We start from the raw sequence: 19,881 nt of genomic DNA, 5'->3' as shown, positions 1-19,881 counted from the left end.
GCAGCTGCAGCCCAGAGTCCAAGATAAGAAGAGCACCATTTATCATCCTATTAAATCAATCTAAATAAATATAGTGGACTGTTTTATCAAATTTAGATCACATATTTTATAACTTGCTTTTTCTTACTTCAAGGTGTATTACAAAATTCCCCATGCTACTAAATGTGCTTTGAAATGTTATTTTTAATACCTGTGAGAGAGAGACAAAGAATCTCTCCCAGTGTCAGTAACATTTGGGCTGGGCCCAAAGGCTGAGTCATAGTTTTCTAGGGAGAGAAAAAGGGAAACCTCATATTAAAAGGTATGGAAGCAAGAAAGATCATCAGATATTCTGGGAACTGGGGCGGGGGGGGGGGGACTTGATCTACACAACCCTGTGAAATTCAAGGATAAGTACTTATTACTGTTATTATTACCATTGCTATTGCGGTTAATTTTATTTTCAAAAGAGGAGACCGAGGCTTAGACAGAGTAAAAGCTCTGTCAGTGGTAAAGCTGGAATTCAAAGTTAAGACTTCTGGAACCTAAAAGGAAACTGAATGTAAGAAGAAGAGGAAGAAATCAAGGAACCTAAAGACATGACAAGGAGAAGAGGTGCCCTAGACTAAGTGAGGGGGTGGAAAGGAGAGAAAAACTCTCTCCCGTTTCCAATTCGATCCCTTTTGTTCTCAGAGAGGCCTGGGAAGCCAACCACCAACTTCCCTCATCGGATGAGTGAAGTGTAATAAATGTGTGTTTTCTTTCTGGTACACATGTGAAGTCATTTCCAAAATTAGCCCTGACCAACTGTTAAAATCCCCAAGTTCCCAAACTCTCTCAACAGGAAACAAGCAGTGGACATCCAGATGTTTCTCCTCACAGTGTTTGTCTGTGTCGTGTTTACATTTATCTTTCTCTTGTCAAATCATGACTTTCTGAAATGCTTTATTATGGTGATCGGTCAAAAGCACAAAAGTCCTAGGAAGGGGAACTGAGGGAAGCATGGGTACAGGGTGACACGTAGCTCCTTAGCCACTGACCCATCTCAGAAAGCCATTGCTGAAAGCCACACTTCCAGCAAAGGCTCAGAGTTAAGAAATTCATCAAGTATGTGACTCAGTTGAGATTGCGTTTCTTTTCTTTATGCAAAGAATTAGCATAAAGAACAATCTTGATGAACCACCCTTTGGGGATTAAGAAGGAAAAGGACCTGCCTGAGAATCACACAATCTACCATGTGTACCCGAAGGACATCGCCCTGCAGGAAGAGAGCTGAACAGAAGGAAGCCTGGGATGGTGAGTGATCAACGGGCCATCACCGTGGGTATCACTGCATGTCTCTTACTTTGTGCCAGACACTGGGCTAGACAAGGTGAGTGTTCTGCAAACATTGCCTCCACTAATCTTCAAAACAATCCTAGGAAGGAAGTACCATCTCCTGCCCTGTTTATAGATGAGGAAACTGAAACCCGAGAGGTTAAGAACCTAAAATGTTTCACATCCAGTAAGTTGCTGAGCTGGGAATCCAACCTGGGTCTCAGGTCCAAAGAGACTATGCATTTAACTCACCGTTATATTCTGAGTACAACAGACATAATTCTACTGTTTTAAAAAAGGGGGGGGGACCCATTTTGTTCTCATTCTGCAAGGATTTTGCCTCAGTTTCTAACAGTACCAGAGCTATCTGCTTTTCTTTCTTTCAGCAATGATTTAATGAGGGTATTTCTCTTCCCTCCTCAATGCAGCAACTTGGCTTAAGCGATGGGGTCACTTTTGATCAGGTTTCTTGTCTTACTTTTCAGTGACCATTGTTTCATTCTTTCTTTAAATCCCAGAGAAAGATGTGAAAGGCAAACAGCACGTACCTGGCAGGTCACAGTGACTAGCGATGGAAAAAACAAGCAAACAAAACAAAACAAAACAGGTACAGGACTGGATTCTAGAAACCCTTCTCCTGCCAGGTATCTTGTAACCAAAGAGATAACTTATCAGACTTTCAACTGATGTTGCCTTTGATGGTTTGATCTTTTTAACTCCACTTTAATGATGATCTTAGCCAAAACACCATGCTGTTTGTCCCACTATTAAGGCAGGGAAGGAAGAAAACACAAACATTAATATAACCAACTTTATTTGGATCTGCTCTGTCTCATCAGCAATTTTATGGTTTGAGTATGGAATAATACTTAATATAGAAAAGGTGTTTTCTTTTTCTGTTTTTTTCTTTTTTTAACTGAATGTTTAATTGTTTTGTCCCCTTTGGTCTTGCTAGAGAAAGCCCGGTCTCCTACACGCACATACTGTATAGAAGAATGGGCAGCAACAAAAGTCAAACATCTGCTCACCAGACCTGCACCTAAGTCTTCTTCTTAAGCACCAGGGGAAGCATCTCAAGTTAGTCTCCAGTTTGGCTTTGCAGGAATGCTGCAGAATCCTCTGCAGGGTTTTTGCCTCTCACCTTGCCTGGGAGTTTATAGGGGGCTTTGAAGTTCCTCTGAACAAACAGGGTCTCTGTGTTTCACTTATTGCTCAGCCAACCCTGGGGCCTTGGTTCCATCAGCTCCTTATTAAGTGTTTAGTCATTTCAGTTTCCACCTTTTGGTCTTGCTTGCTTTGCGAACATCTGGAGAGAATTAGCTCCCAGGCCTCTGTAACGTACCCATTTTGTGGTTCTAGGGAGAGTTGTGTGCTGGGGGATGCTGTTGCTCTTAACGAGCTTTCTTTATGGTGTTTAACTGCAAAAGGTACCCTCGTTAATATTAATAGACAAAGAGAAAGTGAGGCTGTTCCCCTTCTATTTAGCCCTTGCCTTCTCCGCTGTGAGGGAGACCTTCATGCTGAAAAAGAAAGAATAAACATCATGAAAATGGGAATGAAATACAAGATAAAAGAACACATCATCAGAACAATAATAACAACAATAATGTCCAGGCACTTGGAATGAGTGTAAGTCTATCCCCGCACGATTCAATATGGTAACTGCTAGCTCTGTGTGCCTGCTGAGCACTACAAATGTGGCTGGTCTATATGTATTAAAGTTTACTGTGAGGATAAAGCACACTCTGGATTTGGAAGACTTAGAATAAAAAATGTAAGCTATCTCAACAATTTTTATATAGCTCATATGTTGAAATGATAATAATTTGGAGATAGAAGGTTAAGATTAATTTTACCTATTTCTTTTTTAGTTATTTAATGTGGCTATTAGAAATTTTTTAATTATGTGAATGGCTCATCTTTGTGGTTTGATGGTGTTTCCACTGGACAGCAGCGTACTAAAGGACCAGACAAATTATTTAACAGGATCTGACTCAGACTTGCAAGAGTTCCCCATGACTGGGAATCCATGTGACATCAAAGGGAACAGGAGAGGTGTCAGAAGAAGTATTAAGAAAATGTCCTGCTGAATCTCAGCAAACAGGAAAAGGTGGCTATCAGAAACTACTGAGTGGTAAGCTTTTCCTCAGTATAACATTTTAGAATCAATTATTAAACATACCTTTTATAAACAAGTTAGAAAACAGGTAGATGAGTACAAGGAACCGGCTGAGATCACTAAAAGCGAGGCATACCACCTTAAATTCGCTACCATTTCTGATGAAGAGATTGGGCCGACAAATCTAGGGAGTTATACAAACATGCCTGATTTCAGCAAACTATTGGACAAAATAGTTCTCATGACATCCTTGCAGACACATTTCAGAAAGTTGTATTGAATAATAGTAATTGGATAAAACCACAACTGGTTGAATATTTGGATTCAGTCTTGAAAATGTATTTAGGAGAGGTCTCAAACTTAAAAATTAATTAATACGATGGATACTAAAATCAGTACTCAAAAAACAAGGCATCAGTCATGAGACTATGACGTATGACCACCATCAAGGTAAAGTGCTTAGTTCATAAAATAAATCGTGCAGGTATAGCGCTAAGGTGGCCTGACAAGAAAATAATGCCCATGAAAAGAATTCATTTTTCTTAAAGTACAACACAAACTAAATGTGAAATATGCTTGTGGACAAATATCATAGGAAGTAGTAGTCTCCCTTTATTTACTTAACTGGCCAAGTCCAGAATATTTTGTTCAGTTCTTGGATAACTACAACGGAGAAGGGGGTCTTCACGGCTAGAAAATGAGGGCCACACAGGCTGACAAAGAGGAGTCATGACAGCCGTGCTCAGTGCCGTCACTTGGAGAGTGTGGACATTCTGCTTTGCTACAAAATACGGGCAGATCCAAGAACGATTAGGGGAAGTTACTTCCGGGTAGGGACAGACCGTCACAAAGAAGGCGGCATTCGTCAGGAACGCTAAAGATAACATCTACCCTGGAGGGAAGGTGAAGTGAGACTTTTCGACTTCCAATTCTAAAACTGGAAATACTGTTACCGGTATAGGGAGTCTCAAAATCCTCTTACAGTTTTCTGCTTTGGTGAAATCAAGCTAAATATCAGCTGGAAGTTTCTTGAAAACGACGAGGCACCAGAAATCGAACTATCAGAAAACCTCGTACGTGCTGGCTCTCCATGCATGTTTGGGGGTGGGGACAAAGTCAAGCCCTGATCTGTGGTGTTGGCTGATTTCTGTGGTGTAAATACTCCTACCATAGCAAAATTTAAGCTACCCACAGTTTAACAAGTGGCTCACAAATTTCCTGAAAATCTCACATGGGCCCAGAAATACTTTTTACATTAAATAAAACACACACACACACACACACACACACACACACACACAAAGATCCAGTCCAGCGTTGAGAAGTCAGTGTCCGCTTTTCTCAGTGCTGGTCACCCCACGTAGATGAGGACATCCTGATGGGCCTCTCTGCTCGGCCTGAAAGCTGCCTCTGTCTGTTTATCCGCTTCAACAGGGTGTCATCTTTCTGCCGTGCTCTTTCAGGTCTGGGGAGTTGGTTGTCCCAATACCCTAACAAGGGATGGTGCTGGGGTTGCCACCAAAGTTCCCAGGAAGACTGTCATGCTAGAAGTTGGAGTTCAGTTGTGACAGCTCAAGGCAAGTTCAGGCAAGGAAACAAGTGAAGGTCATGGGGATGCTCTGATTTTCATGAAGGACCTCATGTCCGTCACTGCAGCCAGAGAGGACCGACCAGGAATTGCACAAATAGGAGCTGGAAGCCTGAGGCTTGTCATGTCTCCAAGGGATTTGAAGAGAAGGGAAAAGTGATTGGCAGCAGACAAAGCTCCGTAAGATCAAGAAAAGGTACCCAGATGTGATAATTCACCCTTTCCATTAACTCATCTGCCCGACCCAGAGCTGCTTCCCAGGGAGTGCCTATAGGCAGATGCTTCCCGCACGTGTGCGGTGGGAACCAGCTATGAAATCCACACATGTATCTTCTGTGGAATCTGGCTCTGACTTTAGCAGACAGCATGAGATGTTGTCTGGTTTTTATTAACATCCATAAGTCAGAGAGTATTTCATACTCCAAAATGTTACACACTTACTATTTACATAGGGAGACTGATGGAAAACTGTTTTGTTTTCTGTTTTTCTCTACTTTGTAAATTTTCTTTAATGAGCATGGAGTACTTTTATATTTTAAAAAATAAACATTAAAAAAAAAAAGAGAGTCTCGTGTCAGCCGCAGAAGTATAGGCACAGAAACTTTTATTCCTAAAGACTTCAAGAACCATATTCCTGCAGCTTTGATGATGAGAATGTTGTCTTATTGGGGTGTTTTACTCCACATTCTGTGAATCTGAGTAAGCTTCGTTCTGAGACTGCCAACTGAAGATTAAGAAATACGCATTATAATTAGAGGCAATTCATCGAATTCCCTAGCACCTCCTGCATTTGAGTTCTGGGTTAAGTGCTGGGAAAATGATGGCTTTTCAGAAGCTGGGCTTTGTCAGCATGGAATGACAGGACATGAGACAGGTCTCGGTCCAAGGACTTATTGAGCACCAGCTGTGTGCCAGGCACTGTTCTGGGCACTGAAGATAAAGAGATCATTCGCGTCCTCACTCTAGCTAAGAAGGTAGATAAGAAAGCAACATGGTAGTACCAGGGGCTGACTTATGTCCGCAGGGTGTGGTGAGTGGTCAGGGCAGGTTTCACGGAACCCGGGACATTTCAAAGTCCTTCACTTTAGAGTGGGAACATGCTAAGCAGACCAGACATGGTTAGGTGGTAAAGGAGTAGGTAGAGATACCCGGATCCTGGTGGAGGGGGAAAAAATGTCTGATCAAGACCCCAGGACTAACTCATTTAAAGTTCTCAAAGACATAAGAGTTCTTCTTCCAAATAAGAATCAAGGCTAGTGGGTGACTCTGAGCGCCAATTCCATCCAACGCCTATTAGCCTTGCCATGTACCCAGCATGAGTTTGGTGGTGATTCAAGAAAACATGATGTCACCATCCAAAATCTCCTGATGACCAGTTGTCTGACTGTGATGCTTCCTGTCCTTTTGGTGAAACTGTAGAGTAAAATGTAAGCTCTGAGGCTGCCCATTCGAAAATAAAACGTTGTGCATTAGGATTAGCATAATAAATACTTACGTTTGGTGTAACCTACCAGAGGTCCTGGGATGGCTTTTCCTGAAAGGATTTACAATCTGGACACCGTCCTACTGCCTAGACAGGCAGGAAGGGAAGGGAGCGTGGCCACCAAAGTCACTGCTTATTGTGTCCACGGTGGACTTCCAGTCCAAGAAATAAAAATAATTTCAAGACAATTTTAATCTTTACTGAGCTCTGTTGAAACATATCAAAGAGAATCCCCAATGCACAGCAAAACATCTCAAAATTGCCTTTCCTATCTCTCTTTGGTCGTATGTGCCACACAGTTGTGGCTCCCTCCTCCTAACTCTTTCCTCCTTCTCTGGGTTTTCATCCAAACTGTCTTAAACCCAATGACAGGAGCACCCCCAGCTCCCGTCCCCCTTTCTGAATTTTATTCCTCCTGAGGCTGGTAGCTCGCTCTCCCTTTTCTAAAGTAAATCAGTTTCACCTTTCCGGCCCACTACTCCAATCAACACCACAGTATTTTTATATCTGTGGCAGAAGTTTAATAGGCAGAATGGGGGGATGCTTTGCAGAGGCTAGAATGCCCAAGAGAATGATTTGTTTTCCTTGTCATCTGAACAGCAAGCCTTTGTAGCCTCTGCAGGCAAAGTTTCTGTCTGGTGGCTCCCCTATTTCAGGCCTTGCTCACCCTAAAAACTTGAGGCTTTCCATATCAAAGACGCTTGATGGAAAATGGCCTTCATGAGCCTGTTTTCCCTAACTTATTTAAGTCTTTCCCTTTTTTTTCATAGCAAATTTGTCTCCTTTCCTTTACTCCTCGAAGGTGGTTAACTGCATGATGTAACAAAAAAGAGGTAGAACTCACAGATATAGAGAACAAACTAGTGGTTACCAGTGGAGAGAAGGAAGCGGGGAGGGGCAAGATGGGAGCGAGGCAGTAAGAGGTACAAACCATTAGGTATAAAATAAGCTACAAGGATATATTATACAACATGGGGCATAGAGCCAGTACTTTATTGTAACTATAAATGGAGTATAACCTTTAAAAGTTGTGAATCACTATATTGTACACCTGTAACGTATATAATATTGTACAGTAACTATATACTTCAATTTGAAAAAAAAAAAAAGAATATTTTTCAAGTAGTGCCTGTCATCTGCACAAACGCCAAGGGCAGGGGCCGCATCCATTATGGAAAATGCAACGTGCTCATTTCTAATTATAGTTAGTATTTATTGAAGTGGATTGAATGTGAGCATAAATTTCACAAAGGATCTTTTAGTCCCTTGAACCAAGTGTGAACCAAGCATCACTGTCTTCGGGAAACCTGGAGCACACACCATTGCATCTCCTCTTGTCTCAAGCCACCACGTAAATGGGTGACCGGGAAAGCAGTCTTCCCCTCATAGAATTTCCTCCAATCTCAACAGTGCGAGCCGAAGATTTTTAAGGACAGAAAAAGCCATTTGTTTTTCTTTTGCTCTGAGAAGGGAGCAGATGCAAAATTTTCAGACCCCAGTCCTGACTTGTCTGAGCCCACGCTGGCACCTGAAGAGTTAATCTGCTGCCACCTAGTGGCTCTCGGCCAACCTGCGGGACCCCCAGCTCGCAGGGGAGGAGCGGGCGAGGGCGATGCGGTGGGGTTGCCTTGGTGAAGGGGCAAAGTTCCGGAGCGGCTTTGTCTTTCCAGCCCAGAGTACTAGTTAGAGGGGTTGGCTTTTTGAAAACATATTCTCTTTCTCCTCCCCCCCTTCCTCCCTCCCTTGCAACTGGGGCCTGTTTCCTCTAAACCTGAGGCAAAGCAGTAGTGCAGGCTAGGATTTCTTGCAAGTTTTCCGCTGTGGGGTGCCGCAACAGCTGTGACCCCGGCTTGATTTTGATGTAGACTTCAAGGGCGCCGTCCCCAGCAGGGGGAACATTTTTACCTCAGGAGCCTATTCACATTGGTAGCCTTGGCAGGGAAAGTTCCAGAAGCTTTGATTACACAAATACCTCTGCTAGGTACAGGCCCCGTCTTGGCAACCTGGGGAGAGAGAATGTGCACGTGGGCTGATTAAACCAAACGACCGTTTCCTTGGCCGGGGTGCGGGGTGGGGGCTGGGGGTCTTCAGCTTGGAAATGATTTTTTCCTTGGCTGGGTTGCCTGGAAACTTGGAGGGTTTAATTAGGACTGGGGAGGTTTTGGGCTTCTGCAGCTGCCTCTGCTCTCCCCCAGCGTTACTGAGTGAGTGTGTGTGTGTATGTCCCCTGTAGTGCAGGCAAAAGCCGTCTAGAGAAGTGAATCGTGGACCACAGCAAATGTGACTCTTTATTTCAATTGATTTTGGCTAATAACTTTTAACCTTGTGAACCACAGGGAGGCTATGTGTGGTTTACATATTGTGGACTGGAGCCTGGACAACTGGGTGAAGTGGTAGCTGTTACCTTATTGCCTACATCCACCATGGGTCAATCTTTTGGAAAGTTTTCTAAATGTTCCCTAGGAGGTCCAGGAAGGACTGCTCTGGGCCGTGTCTCCCTGGCTCTGGGAGTTCCAAGGGAGAAGTGAGGCGGAGCCCAGCCTGCCCCAATGCAGCTGCCTTACTCTGTTAGGGAAAAAGAACAAACACATTAAAATAAAATGTATTAATCCTTTATTAACTTCATAGCCTTTATTCACCTCAACATTACCAATTAGTTATTCTTCCATTTGGAGATTTTCAAGAATTGAGGAGGAACATTTTCTTTTCCATTTTTCTTTGGTATGTGTGTATGTCTGTGTTTGTTTATTTTTCAACTAAAGATGTAATACATATATATGTTGTGGCTGTAAAAGAACTAGAGACAGAAGTATAACCCCTAAGGCAGATTTTCCAGCTGGAGTCAAGGTCGATCTGGGCACATTTGGGCCAATCTCCTCTTCCTTTTCTCCTTCTTTTCTTTCCTCCCTTCCTTTTCTCCACCCTTCAGAGAAGATTCAGAGACACAGTTCTTTCCTCTCTGGAGTCCACGGAATCGGGCAGTAGCATGCCCCGAGTGTGAGTTTCCAGCGTTGCCATGACAAAGTACCACAGGTGGGATGACTTAGACACCAGAACTATGTTGTCTCACAGTCCTGGAGGCTAGAAGTCCAAGGTCAAGATGTCCACCTATATTCTCTTCTACGAGTTTCATGGTATCATATCTTATATTTAGGTCTTTAAACTATTTTGAGTTTATTTTTGTATATAGAGTGAGGGAATGTTCTGATTTCATTGGTTTACATAAGGCTGTCCAGCTTTCCCAGCACCACTTGCTGAAGTGGCTGTCTTATCTCCATTGTATATTCTTCCTCCTTTATTTAAAATTAATTGTCCATAGGTGTGTGGGTTTATTTCTGAGCTCTCCATTCTGTTCTATTGATCCATATGTCTGTTTTTGTGCCAGTCCCATGCTGTTTTGATTACTGTAGCTTTGTTTGTAGTATTGTTTGAAGTCTGGGAGAGTTATGCCTCCAACTTTGTTCTTTTTCTTCAGGAGTGCTTTGGCAATTCTGGATCTTTCATGGTTCCATATAAATTTTAGGATTATTTGTTCTTGTTCTGTGAAAAATGTCATGGGTAATTTGATAGGGGTTACATTAAATCTGTAGATTGCTTTGGGTAGTATGGCCATTTTAAGAATATTAATTCTTCCACTCCAAAAGCATGGAATATCTTTCCATTTCTTTGAATCATCTTCAGTTTCCTTTATCAGTGTTTCATAGTTCTCAGCATATAGGTGTTTCATCTCATTGGTTAGGTTTATTCCTAGGTTTTTGTGGGGTTTTTGATACTATTTTAAATGGGATTTTTTTTTTAAGTTTCTCTTTCTGATATTTCATTGTGAGTGTAAAGAAATGCAACTGATTTCTGTATATTAATCTTGTATCCTGTTACCCTGCTGAATTCATTTATTAGTTCTAATAGTTTTTGTGTGGAGTCTTAGGGTTTTCTATATAGAATATCATGTCATCTGCATGTAATGACAATTTTGCCTCTTCCCTTCCAATTTGGATACATTTTATTTCTTTTTCTTGTCTGATTCCTATGGCTAGGACTTCCAATACTATGTTTAATAGAAGTGGTAAGAGTGGGCATCCTTGTCTTATTCCAGAATTTAATGGGAAGGCTTTCAACTTTTTTCACTATTGAGTATTATATTGGCTGTAGGTTTGTCATAAATGGCTTGTATTATGTTGAGATATGTTTCCTCTAACCCACTCTGGTTAGAATTTTTATTATGAATGGATATTGAATTTCATCAAATGCATTTTTGCATCTATTGAGATGATCCTGTGGTTTTTGTCTTTTCTTTTGTTGATATGGTGTTCCTTTTAAAATTTAATATTCATTTTCATTAACATTATACATACACATATATGAAAGAGTCAAGTACTTTTATAAGGCTTACAATGAAAAATAGGCTTTAACAAGCCATGCAGTGCTTCCCACCCTCACTGCACACTCTCTTTCACCTTTCAACTGGCACCCTCTTTCAACTTTTCTGATTCTGTTAATATTTAACTATAAGTTTCCAAACAGCAGATTTAACGTTGCTACATGGTATTTCAGTTATGGATATTATCTATTGGTTTCCCAACATGCAAGATGGGGACTTAGCTCTCTGTAGATTCCCTCTCTAAAACACACACACACACACACACACACACACACACACACACACACACACACACACACACACACACACAGTGTTCCACCTGTCCAATATAGTGGTGCTGTAACTCAGATCAGTATCCAGTGCTTACATCACCATGACTGTGTAACCTCTGTAGAGAGCTAAGTGGTGTGGGATATCAAGAATACTTTTACTTTCCTATACATTTTTCCCACCTAGAGTAAATAATTGACTTCTTTTTTCACTTGCTTGGGTTTTAGTGTCCTTATCACAAATCAAATTCAAATTTTGCCCAATTGTGTAAAAGTTTCTCAATACAGTCAGACACATTAGTAACTGCAGATTTCATTTTCTTGAGCTGTCTCCCAGAGCCCTGTGACTGGCTCCAACCTGGCACAGCGGGTTATCTGACGAGACTGTTTCCTGGGGAACCCTCCACGTGGGCCCTTCCTCTTGGACTGGTCAGATGCCCAGAGAAGATTCCTCAGTCCCCTTCTTGTAGAATATATGCCTGGCTGCTGTGTTCTGGAAGCCGAGTGTGGGAAGAAGGCTAGAGCCCAAATATCCGTCCCTCCTTGCATCCCTCTGTTTTCAGTACAGCCACCTCCCCTGCGTCGACTCTCCCTGCACCTCCAGTCTGGAAATCCCGTTCACTGTCTCTGGGAAATAAATCTCTCCCATCATTTACTGCCGCGAAGAAGGAGTCAGGGGGCTGCACGGCCTGGGGAGGGTGGGAGTGGAGGCAAGGGACATCTACCTGCTTCTAAACCCTCTCCACCAACCCTCCTGCTTCAGCATCTCACACTCTCACTCCAGAGGTACCCGGAGCACCAGTCCCTGAGTTGTTCTCCGTTCCCAAGTGCTTTGGGAGTTTCCCACAGCAGGCGTTGCATGTGGCTTTGTCCGCCTTGTCCGCTAGGCCAGTCACCAGTCCTTCACGGGCTTTGCTGTTTTCACCCTTTCCATTCTCATTGCTTCTGTGTTAGTGGGTTTCAGGAAGAAAGGGAGCTAAATATACATGTCCAATTTGCCAGTTTTAACTCCAGAGCCATTCTTGTCCTTTCACTAGCACGTTCTAGAGACATTTTCAAACCCCAAAGGAGTCACCCTATTCCTGAGCTATCCAGAAGCTGCGGGTGAGTTTAGGGAGAAGAGAGGACCCTCAATAGGCTCTAAGCACACGCACGTACATGCATGGGCACACGCTCGGCCCAGCCGTCCACTCTGCATCATCCACAGCCATCCTGGACTGAATATTTGGAATTGTCTCCAGATTCTTATTTGGTTCTCCATGTAATTTTCTCACATTCCCCAATTCTCTCTTTTTGCTCGCTCTCCAATTTGTTCTTGCCAGTATGGCTAAAGTGTTCTTTCCGAAAATGCAAACCCTATTATCCTATGTCATTCTCCTACTCAAAGCCTTCTATGTCTTCTCTTTGCCCTTAGAATGAAGTTCCATACTCTACTCTTGTCCTATACGCCCCTCTCCAGGGTCTGGGGGGCTTATATTAGTCTCCCATTAGTCTCCCTTTGCCAGCTAAGCCTTTGGCTTCCTTAGCTGTTTCTCAGTTCAGCTAGGCCTTTGCACATGCTCTTTCCACTGCCTGGAAAGCTCTCTATCTCAACCCCTTACAGTCTCGGTGGGGAAAACAGCCTTAACCCAGCGAGATCTTTTCTGACCGTGTCTCAGCCCCTCCGCACACACCCTCAGTTAGATGTTGCATTATGCTTCCCCGTGACACCCTTGCTTTTGCTTTGCTAGCACTTTAGGTACATGTCCAGGCTAGATGAGAAGTACCACGAGACAGGATCTGTCTCCGTCTTGTTCACATCACCACCCCAGTACCCAGCCCCGGGCCAGCCCATGGGGGGTGTTCAGTAGATACTTATTTAATCAGTTGTACTGTTTCACCTTTGAGTTTTCTGATCTTCACTTGCACCCTCACCCCAGCATACTCTCCCTTCTAAATGCACTGTTCTCATAGCAGAAGGTATTAGTTAAATATATTGAAAGTGTTTGACCTGGAAAGATACTCCTAACTCCCTTTCTGGAGAATTGGACTTGGTGCCTCTATGTCTCTGTCCCTCATGGAAAAGAGCCCTCACTGTCTTCAGGACACAGCAGCTGGTGAACCGATGTCTCTCAGCTTATTCTGCTGGCTCTAAAAGCAGATCCCCAAGATTATAAAGAGAAAGGGAAAGACTTAATTTTTGGTTTTTATAGGCAATCAGGGAAGTTGGTTGTAGTGATAAAGCTAGCAACATGGTATGAGGGTTCTCATAAAATAAACTGAACAGAGGTCCCCATTATGGAATTACAATTCTAGTTAGACATGTAACAGTTGCCCCAGGTTTTTTTTTTTCTCATTGCTCTGCTTACATGAGGGAAAAAAAAAAAAAAAAAAAGCCCACAGTATGCAATGACTGGAAGTTCGAAACTGAGACTATTTGTTTCCTCATCTGTAAAATGAAGAAGTTGAACTAAGTGCTCTCTAAGGCTGCTCTGTAACTCTGTGACTTTATGCTATGATTCTTGATAAGAGTTGTTCACAAGAATTTCTAGGTTTCTGGAAATACATCGCTCTTGAGGAAATCAGTTTTATTGCAAGATTAAAAAACAAACTCCTTTTTGAACTTGGCAAAGACTCAGGTGAAGAATAGTGTGGATTTTTGATCTGCCAACAATGGTGCCATTCTAGAGTTCAATAGTCAGCATTTTAGTCTCAGCACACAGCTACATAAGGGCTACAAGGACTGAAATCTTCAACAGCAGCTTTAAATTTTGTGTCTTTGCACAGAGGCAAAAATGAAATACCTGCCTAACTGCAAAGGATTAAGTACCCAAGACTTCTTGAAAAAGTAAATAAAAGTACTGTGTGACACTTGGCATAGTAGCAGTAGTAGATATTTACTGACTTCTACACTCCTTCACGGACCTTCACCTTCCTCCCCCATTGACACTAGGTTGCTTTGGCCATTGAAATGTTTGTGGGCATGGCAGACATTGTGCTTTCTTCTATTTAGCTTTGATCTTGTGCACCAGTGACCTGCCATGAGATGCCCTAGATAACTACTGCCTGGAGTCCAAAATAAAAAATATGGAGCAAATGTAAGCTAAACCCACAGACCCTCCCAGCTGAGCTCAGCCTAATTCAGCTGAATCACAGTTAATCTGCAGACCTTTGAGCATAAGAATAAATATTTGTTGTTTTAAGCCACTGAGTTTGGAAGTGGTGGTTACACAGCATTATTGTGAAAAGGCTGACTAATACAAGATGCAATGTGTGTTCTTATAATATACAACATGACAGTTAAGGTATGGCCTATGAAATTTGGCACATCTTGTTTTGAATATCACTTCTGTTATTTACTAGATGTGAAGTGTCATGCAACTGACTTAACCTTTCTGAGGCTCAATTTCCTCATCTGCAAAAAGGAGATAATCATAGTACGAACCTCATAGCACTGCTGTGCAGACCAAATGAGCTAATATGTATCAACCAGCTAAGACGGCACCTGGCACATAATGAGGAGCCAATAAATGATTGCTAATAATAATAATAATAATAATAATAATAATAATAATAATAATAATAATAATAACAGCAACAACAAGAGGAAGAGGAAGAGGAAGGAGAAGGATTTCTATAAAATAAATCTTACTTTCCTATTAACTTACTTTAAAAACTGGGTATAAAGACTTATTTGGAATATTTGCTGAAGAAGGATGAAGAAGATAAGTACTCTACTACATGGCTGATAAGTTCATATGATATTAAAAAGGTATACTTTGTACGAAGCAAACCTATCTGTGTGTATAAGAGAGGTCTGAGTTACTTCGCAACAGCTTCCCAAGAATATGAAAATGACTATATGTATGTTCATGTATGACTGAAGCATTATGCTGTACACCAGAAACTGACACAACACTGTAAACTAACTATACTTCAATTTAAAAAATACAAAAAATTCCTTTTATACTTAAAATAAAAAAACCTCCCAAATCTGAACTCCTTTTACAATCAGAATTTACATTTCCAATTGGATAAAGAATGTAACACTACTTAGCCATTTGCAAGAACATGGATGGATTCAGTGAAACAAAGTGGACAAAGTGAAAAAAGCCAGACAGAGAAACATAAATATCATATGATATCACTTATATATGGAATCTAAAAAATAATACGAATGAACTTATTTACAAAATAGAAACAGACTCACAGACATAGAAAATGAATTTATGGTTACCGAAGGGGAAGTGGGGGGGAGTAAATTAGGAGTTCTGGATTAGCAGATACAAACCACTATATATAAAATAGATAAACAAGAAGGTCCTACTCTATAGCGCAAGGAATTACATTCAATATCTTGTAATAACCTATAATGAAAAAGAATATATATATGTATAACTGAATCACTATGCTGTACACCAGCAACTAACACAACACTGTAGATCAACTCTACTGTAATTAAAACAAAAAAAGAATTTACGTTTCCATGTGCCAGAGTCCAGGATATGAAGTGTGGTATCAAGTACTAACAGTCTAGGTTCGACTCTACACTCTTAGCACCCAGAATTGTTCCTTAGAGTTCCATCTAATAGTTCATTGCTGTGGTACTTTGCCTTCATGTACTTAGCAAACATTTATTAAGTACTATATATAACACAAGGTACTAGAGGTAAGGAGATAAACAGGCATGGTCTCACACTCAGGGCAATCATAGTTTAGTTACAGATTGCAAATATGTTTCACTGTGGTGTCAGCTCCGATGTATTTTAGAGGGGCTGCCCAAAACACTAACAATTAAAAACAATTCTAGGCAGCATTTTATTTTACTGGGGAAAAGAGCCAAGGGCGTGGAAAGAAGGAATGGTTTTGAATGTTTGCTAACCTGGGTCTAGCTGGGGACAAACTCTTATACAACAAAATATAATTTAATGTGGTAAGTGCTGTTTGTGCGATAAGAACAAAGTAGCATGGAACACAGCAAGGAGTGGTTACTCTTGCCAGGAGGGGAGTGGAGTAAGGAAAGGCTTAACTGAAGAGGTGAAACTGTAGCTGGGTCTTGATGGATGACTGGGAATTTAGTAGGTGATGAAGTGGGGAAAGACAATCTCAGGCCAAGAACACATCGTGAGCAAAGGCACAGAGGTGTACGAGTCCATGGGGGTGTTGAGGGAGCAGTGAGTCGTCCTGTTTGGTTAGAAAACGGGGCGTGGGGATGATGCTGGCAGGAATGAGTTGTAATAGGGGGTTGGGATCTGACTGCTTTATCGTGTGAGCCATGGGAATCACTGAAGGCTTCTAAGCTAGAGTACAGGATGGCCAAATATGTGCCTTTAAAAAGTTGCTCAAGAAGAACTAAATTGGAGATAGAGAAAAAGGCAGACAGTAGAGAGGAGGCTACTGCAGCTGTGCAGACAAGGCACCCTGGGCATCTAACCTGGGGTGGTGTGGTAGAACAGAGAAAGAGGAAAGAGCACCAGCAAATAGCACAAGGAGGCCCTTCTCTCAAAAGATGACCTATTATTAGGGCTTCAATCAATATGAAGCAAATCCAGTCATCTAATTTTTTTCATTGCTCATGTCTGCATATGTATATGTCATTAAATTACACGTATAAATGGGACCTCAAAGAGCAATCTCAGATTTTTAAATTTATCCTTGAGACAATTCTGTAAAGTAGGAACTAAAATTCCCATTTTACAGAGGAGAACACTGAGGCTTGGAGATTCTAAAAGCCTAGGATCAGTGATCTTGGACTACACATCTTCTAAATGTCAAAGATAGCATTTGAACCCAGAGCAACTTGACTTCAGAGTCTATGCTCTGAATCACTACTCTATACCACATAAATAACTCATTCTCTAATGTTATTGTCCATTTCTACTAATTGTTAAGTCTCTTACACATCTCCTCTTTTCGGTTTCATATATCTTGACCCAAGAGAAAAGCCAGTGAGTATCAGAGAACTGTTGAAGGCAGGAGAAAGTTACCTCTGAAAAACTCCAAATAACTCGGACTTGAAGTCTAAGTACTTGGGAGGTTTATTAAGTAATCTTGAATCTCTTACTCTATGGGGATCAACACATCAATCAGTCCACTCACAGGCAGTGTACCTAGCACTGTGCTCGGGGAATAAATCACCCATGACTCAGCCCTCAGTACAAACACAGGGGAAAGAGCCCTGGCTCTGCTGTTCACCTGCCCGTGGCCTTGGACAAGTCACTTCACCTCTTGGGGCCATCGTTCCACCGTTGGACACACCCCTGATGACAGCAAAGGTCCTTGCCATTTCTACATTTTTGCGCCCACCTTACAGGATTCATTTGAAGGAAAAATAAAAGAGAAGTTAGTATTGGACAGAAAACTGTGGTAATAAAACTCCCTGAATTGCCATGGCTGGTTTAGCAATCACTAGGCCTCTTTGGAAACAGCCTCCTAAATATGCACGAAGAGTGTTTATCACTCCTGCTCCCGTAGACCCTGACACTTCCCTGAGAGAATGGGCTTTACCATGTCCCACTTTCTCAAACATCGCTGCATTTGAAATCTTGCGGGTTATTTAAAACTTGTTTTTAGAGGACCTGAGGCATTTTTAAGCTGAGTTACTCAATGCTTTATCCCTCTTTCCTTTTCTTCCTGCCTGGAGAATCCCCAGTGGTCATTTTTAAACATGGTTAGGTACTTAATTGAGGTCTTCGGAGTTTGGGCAGAGCAGAGTTTACTCTGAGGCAAAATACTTAGAAAAGTGGCTGCGTGTGCTCACTGATTCCTGGAGCTAAAAACCACAAACTGATTTTTGCCTCCCACTTCTTCCAGAAGGTGATGGTTGGGTAAGTGGGAACACAGACTTCCTTGGTCCACCTGCACAGCGCCATCAGGTTTCTCACTGTCATCCTGTTGCTTCCAGAGGAATCGAAGGAGCCGGTGTTGATCTCTGCAACAGGGCGATCCCGCTGCCCTGCAGCTCCAACAATCAAGAGACGGGTCTCCCGAAAGCATGGGCTCTGGCGGTCATCAGAGACGATGGCATCCCCGGAGCGCTGGGACCGCCCGCGCTGCCCTCCAGGATAAACGGTTCTCTCACGGCTTCACACTCTGCGTTGCTCGTTATATTACCACTGGAGCTGCTGGATTGGTTGAGAAGCTGCCACTAACATTTTTGAGGGCATAAGAGATGATTGTGCTGGTTCTAATTCCAGAGCCGATCTTTTCAGCAGATTATGATGGATGACTCGCCACGGTGGTCAGCGCCTCCTGTATATTTTAGGTGGAATGCTTTCCTTTGACACATCCTTTACAGAGACATATGTGTATCCTATTTTAATTAATGGAAGAAATGATTCATTCACAAGTGAAAGATTTAATTAAAGAAAGGGTCAGCATGGGGTAGCCATGAATTGCTAAATACCTCTGATGTTTATTATGCTCTTCAGCATCTCTGCATGCTGTCTGGAGTGGTACATGGCAGTAGAGGTGGGCCCTGGAAAGAAAGAAAATGAAGTTTCATTCATTCATGCATTCAACAAATTTTAATTGAGCCCCTCCTGCGTCCGAGGCACTGTGCTAGGCTCCGCAGATAAAACGGTGAACAGTCAGACATGGTTTTTGCCCGTATGGCAGCTGCAGTGCAGTCAGGGAGACGGGAGAAAAATGAGGAACCGACAAATTGAACACTATTATGACAGGTGGTACCACGATTTCTGAAGGAAAAAATCATTTGTGGGCTCGTCTCCTTGCATTGTTTTGGTGGCGTTTTTTAAAGATCTTAATACCCAACTTTATAATGCTGTATTTGTTTAACTTTGGAATATATATCTGAAACGAACCTGACCCAAGTCCACTAGATAAAGTATCTCATTCCTCGAAGCAGTAACTATACATATTGAGTTACCCAATATGCGTCTAGTCATAGTAGCTCATTCCTTTGAGTAAAACTTGTGCTTTGGAATCAGACAAACCTGGATTCTAATCCTGGCTTCTCGACTTAATCACTTTCTGGTCTATGGTATCCCTTTGCTTTCCTGAGCTCAGTTTTCTCATTTACAGGGAAAAATAATAATACACAGGCATTGAGTCACAGAGAAAAAAATATGTGAATTGTACCCAGTGCAGAGCATTAATATTAATTAAAAAGCATTAATAGTTGTAATTCGTCTTCTTCCATTACTGTTAGTAGTGGTAGTATTCCCCCTCCCTTCTGGAACTTTCTTCATGCTGCTTTTGTTCTGGTTGTTCATGTGATTTTCTTATCTCCTCATCTGATGACAGAGGTGGTAATTTTTAAGGCACTGGACCCAGTCTGATACACACTTGGTGTTCAGTAACTGTCAAAATGAAAGGATGAAATTCTTTCCATCTCTTTTTGGAACTGGATAGAGAGTAAGCTGACAATAAACAGAGTCTCTCATAGCCTGCCCATAACACTTGGAATAAAATCGACGTTCCTTATTGTGGCCAACAGGACCTACATGCCCTGACCTCTGCCCACCTTTCCAGGCTCAACCACCACCTTCTTCCCTCCTGTACTCAGTCTGAGCCACCAGTCTTGCCTGGCATGCCCTCCCTCTAGAGCTGTCCATGGCTCACTCCTTCAGTTCTCTGCTCAAATGTCTTCCCTTCCTAGGGGCCTTCCCTGACCACCTTGCCTATTCGTGTTCTGTCTCCTTATCCTGCTTCATTTCTTCTCAAAGCATCGTCACTGTCAGAAATTACATAATATTTCCTAGTTTACAAACTTGTTGTCTGTCTCCCCACTTAGCACCAGACTAGGTT

The 19,881-nt window shown here is 42.1% G+C and overlaps 1 long non-coding RNA gene across 2 annotated transcripts; it reads left to right on the top strand.

The window, feature by feature from the left end:
• The first annotated feature begins 591 nt into the window (after positions 1-591).
• Positions 592-19,258, top strand: LOC141579583 (uncharacterized). 2 transcript variants are annotated; one of them, XR_012511220.1, is made up of 3 exons: positions 592-1,275; positions 1,815-1,903; positions 2,252-7,393. It is a non-coding gene; the product is annotated as an uncharacterized LOC141579583 (long non-coding RNA). The 2 variants fall into 2 exon arrangements; XR_012511221.1 differs by lacking the exons at positions 1,815-1,903; positions 2,252-7,393 and adding an exon at positions 18,017-19,258.
• The last annotated feature ends 623 nt before the right edge of the window (positions 19,259-19,881 follow it).

This window comes from Camelus bactrianus, chromosome 13, assembly GCF_048773025.1.
Source record: "Camelus bactrianus isolate YW-2024 breed Bactrian camel chromosome 13, ASM4877302v1, whole genome shotgun sequence".
NCBI lineage: Eukaryota > Metazoa > Chordata > Mammalia > Artiodactyla > Camelidae > Camelus > Camelus bactrianus.
Note: the sequence above shows the minus strand (reverse complement) of the source record. Positions and strands in the feature narration are given on the sequence as shown.